Source organism: Salvia miltiorrhiza, chromosome 2 (assembly GCF_028751815.1).
Source record: "Salvia miltiorrhiza cultivar Shanhuang (shh) chromosome 2, IMPLAD_Smil_shh, whole genome shotgun sequence".
Taxonomy (NCBI): Eukaryota; Viridiplantae; Streptophyta; class Magnoliopsida; order Lamiales; family Lamiaceae; genus Salvia; species Salvia miltiorrhiza.
Window position 1 is genome coordinate 4,985,385 of NC_080388.1, and position 5,200 is coordinate 4,990,584.

Consider the following 5,200-nt stretch of genomic DNA (forward strand, 5'->3'; position numbering starts at 1 on the left):
TCACACCCACACACACCCCACCCACGTCACCCTCCCCTTCCACGTCACTCTTCCCCCTCTTCCTCCTCCTCTCTCCTCCTCCTCCTCCCCTCCCCCTCTTCCCGTCAGCTCTCCCCCCTTTCTCCACTTCCGTCGGACGCTTCCCCCCTTCCCCCCCCACCCCTACCGCCGCCACTTCCTCCGGCCTCCCCCTTCTCTCCGCCTTCCTCCTTCTGCGTCGTTCCAGACCTCACGCCGCCTCCCACAATCACCAGATCAGTCGCCTTTCCTCTGCCGCCGCATCGAACCCCCTCTACCGCCCTCTCTCTCTCCACCGCCCTACCACCATCACCCATCACCAGATCCGCCGCCGCCAACACACCCACGCAGGATCCATCGCTCAACGCCCTCTCTCTTTCCACCGCCCTCCACCACCATCATCACCAATCCACCACCATCATCACTGAATTCCATCAACACCAAATTCACGCAGCAGCAGCTCCGATTCGCGGCGTCGATGTCAATTCCAGGAGAGAGAAAGTGGAGAGAGAGAGAGAGAGACAACACACAGAGTCTGGTGGGGTAGGGCAGCAGAGGCGGCGACAGAGGGCGCCAGAGAAGACGCAGGGGAGGGCGGTGGAGGAGGTGGCGGATCTGTGATGGTGGTGGGGGAAGGCGGTAGAGGAAGAGTCGGGCAGAGTCGGTGATGGGGGAAGCTGACCATGTACGCCAGAGCTGACTACCAAGTCTGTCAGAGAAGCTCTGCCGACTCAGCTCTGCCTTGTTAGCTCTTCCTACTCTGCTCTGTCTTGTTAGCTCTGCCTATTCTGCTCTGTCTTGTTAGCTCTGCCTACTCTGCCTCTGCCAGAGACAGAGCTCGGGAGGTCAGAGCAGAGGCATAATGCCCTTTTCTGGGACCTCCGTCTGCTCGCTTTCCCTTCCCCCATCCCCCACTGCCGTCGAGCGAGGACCGACCTTTTCTTGGACCTCCACTCGGTGGAGTGTACGCAACGAGGGCGGTGGAGGAAGTGAGAGAGAGTCGATCTCTTGGCTGAGGCGAACTCGCCGCCGCCGCTCGATTCCTTTCTTTCTCTCTCACCAAATTTCAGATACCAAATTTCTCTCACCAAATTTCAGATACCACCAAATTTCAGATACCGACGCTGGGAATCGAGTGGAGGAGAGAGAGGGGGGGAGGGGGGAGGAAGTGGCGGCGGTGGGAGATGGGGAAGGGGGAAGCGTCCGACGGAGGTGAGAGAGTCGACATGTGGCGGCGGTTGTGGCAGATCTGGGCGATCGTGGCAACGGTGGAAGAATTGAGAAAGAGGGTGAGAGCCGACAGGGAGAGGGTGAACGGAGAAGGGGGATGGGGAAGAGAGAGAGAGAGGGTGACGTGGGAAGAGGGGGGAAGAGAGAAAGAGAGGGTGACGTGGGAGGGGGGTGAGGGGTGTGATTTGCATTTCTGATGCCACGTTGGTATTCCGGTTGCCAACTCAGATTTAATTTGGCTGGAAATTTCCCCCGGACGGATATTGCAACAAATTGAAATGTGGTTGAAATTTTTGCAACAAAAAAAATGATTGTCAAAAAACCAGATTTTGGTATAAAGTGGGGAATTTTAATGCAATTTGCCCTATTTTATTTTATTTCTTCCACATCAAAATCAAAACGGCGGCAATATTTATTTTATCTTTCATTTTTTTTCTTTTTTGTTTTCTCTTTCCTTTTATTATCAACTGCAAATGATATGAAAGTATTAATTCTTTTGTTATTGTGAATCCTCTCGTTTGTATGATTCTACATGTTTTTATTTTTTTTATTTTATGTTTTAAACTACCTAACACAAATATTGATTATATATAGTTTGAATAATGTGCTGAATTATGTTGAATATTGATTAATTGTAGGTTCTACTGACAAATTAAATAGTTTACGATGGTAGGTGAAGAAACATACCGGTAGATAATAATTTTATTTATAGACATATCAATAATTTTTATGAACTTATCAATAATATTATTGAACAAACTATTTTGTAAAATTTAGAATCATTGAACATATCAATAATTTTTATGAACTTATCAATAATATTGATAAACATACAAATTTACTTTGGGTTCAAACCTCAAAATAACAAAAAAAATTCGATATCTTAAATAAATATGTATATTCATCAAAATTATTAATTAATTCATTGAAATTATTGATCTATTCAATAATCCTCAATTTTGCAAAATACTGTATAATTTTGTTTAGGATAGTGATAATCAAGAATGATATAGATTGATTTTCCAAAAGATGAAAGATAAAGAATGCCGTAAATATAGGGATTGGGGGGTTGACCGAAAAGGGCTAATTACATTAGTGCCCATTTACATAATTTTCGGTCAATTCATAATTATTCATGGGTGAGAGAAATTCATCAAAATGTTTGATCCTAGCCGTTGATTTAGGATATATCTAGGGTGGATATTAATTCTTAATTCTTACATAAATGACAATTCTCAATAGAATATATATATGAACTAGTGTATAACCCGTCGAAATTCGACAGGAAATCACTTTATATTATAATTATTATTGTATATTATTTTTTAGTTATAGGATATAAAATGATTTTATATAAATTTTAATCTTATTTGAATGTATAAAATCAGGATGTCTCAAATTCGACACATGTGTTAGACAAAAATACATATGGAGTGTAACTGAATTACAAATTACAAGATATTTGATTGCTTGTAGATTTGAAGGCGGCTGAGTTTACATAATGTAAAGGTAAGATAAAACTCAAAAGCAGCACAATATAATCTAAATGAAATAAAATCATTCACATTCTCAAAGTAAGAACTTCATCGAGATTTCGTTTTTTAAAAAAAAAGAGCTTCATCAGGATTCAAGTGGTAGAAAATTTTGAAGCTCACGCGCAATAAAGATCAATCTTAACTCAGCTGTCATGTGCTATACCATGAAGCTATAGATTCAGAAATCGAAGAATTATCATCAAGAGAAAAGTCATTTCATTCATCATATTATATATGCAATATATTCATGCTTCCTCGTGATTACTTAAATCATGATAAATTCATTTATCAAGATTCTCACGGTGGACAAATGACAACAGCCAATTCAAAGAAAATTATCAAACAAGTTATATTTTTCAATAATCTAAACTCACACTACCTCAGTCTTTCGAAATAAATCATCTTCTGATTCTACTAAACCTGATCAATAATCAGTAGCAAGAATCAATCAAGAAATTTTAAAAATCATAGAGGAGTTGTTTTGAGACGAGAGTGCGAGTCTTTCACTCCAAAACAACCGAGAAAACAGCCCATATATAGTTGCAGCTACCACTCTCCTCAGGAACCCTAATACGCCCAATCTTTCACCTTCCTTACTTGTATAATGATAAATGTCTTCAACTTCAATTGATTTCGAAATCGTTGTGTGGAGAAATCTTAATAGGAAACAATTGATTTAGGGAGAGAGAGAGATGACTGTTGGGATTTGAAATATGAATAAAGAGGGAAATAAATTGAAAGGGTTAATATGCAAAAACACCTCTAACGTTATCACCTCAACTACACTTAGAGCACTCCCAGCAGAAATCTCAAAATTATGCTCCAATATTCCTCCCTAAAACTTCCCTATTTAATTTTAGGATCTCGATTTTATAAATGCATGTAAAATTTTTTGTGGGCCCCATCCAATTTAGGAGATCTGCTGGATTGCATTTTTTTTTATCTCATTTTCAATTGTTTTAGCCTAAATTTAGAGTTAGTGATGCATTTAGGTGATCTGTTGGGAGTGCTCTTATGCCCCTAACCTAACGTTGATAGCAATTAACACCTCAAAGTTCATTAAGTACTAATGCAATTAAACTCATAAACAAAATTTATTTCACAAAATTAAGAAATTCCATTTTTTTTAATTTATATAGTATATAAAATGGGAGTTTTGTCCCTCCATTTTTTCCCACCATTTTTTCTCTCTCTTTTTCTCCCATCAATTTTTTCATATAAATAAATATTTTCATACACATACATAAATAAAATAATTGTAAAATTTTAACAAAGAGAAATAAAATAGAATATTTTAAAATTTTAATAACTTATTTGTTTTAAATTTATTTTTAATAAATTTTATACCATATTAAATATTTTGTTACAAACTTAAACATAATATGCTTATTAAATATTTCTTCATAAATTAAATTTGATATTATTTATAAAAGTATTAAAATTGTAAAAGAAAAAAGAGATGAAAAATAATGAAAAAATTGATGGGTGAAGAGAGAAAAAAATGGTGGGCTAAAATGGGGGGAGAAAACTCCTATTTTATATATTATATAGATATAGATTAAAAAAAATGAATTTCTTAATTTTGTGAAATAAATTGTTTGTTTATGGATTTAATTGTAGTACTTAATAAACTTTGGGGTGTTAATTGCTATCAACGTTAGATTAGGGGCTTAAGTGTAGTTGAGGTGATAACGTTAAGGGTGTTTTTGCATATTAACCCTAAATTGAAACGAAGAAAGTAGATAATTTGTATTTACCTACCTTAAAACTTTCAAGTTTTACAAAATGAGGTACTCTTCTAAACTTAAATTAAATACAACTAAATATAGAGTAAATTAATTTTTAAAAAATGGTCATTTCTTAAAAAATTATTTGGCTTCCAGAAAAAATTGCATTGTTTAATAATTTTATATTTTACTTTATATTGCGCCGATCACTTTTCTTAAATCTCATACCTACTATTGAGTACTTTTATTAAAGTATAGCTTAATTAATAATATTCTCTTTTTTGCTCTAAAAATATACATCTTTTAAACAAATTTGCAATGCGTGCGATCCCAATATACACACACATTATTTTTATTTTGAAAATACACACGCTTTAGTTAATTACGATGCATAATAGTATAATATATTTGTGAAAATGTAATATTGAATGAATCTAATCTCAATAATTTCATTATATCATATATGTGAATGGTAAGAAATGCATCAAGTATATACATTGCACCTATATATTGTACGAACTGTACGAACTAATAGTCATTGTAAATACAATTTTTTTTTCTTCTAAAATTCAACATAATTTTTATTTTTTGCTCATAAATACATAAACTAAGGCATGCGACCACTGGTGCCACACAATGGGTGTCAACCAAGACCTATTGAAGATACACTCAACTTATCTGCACCAAGAC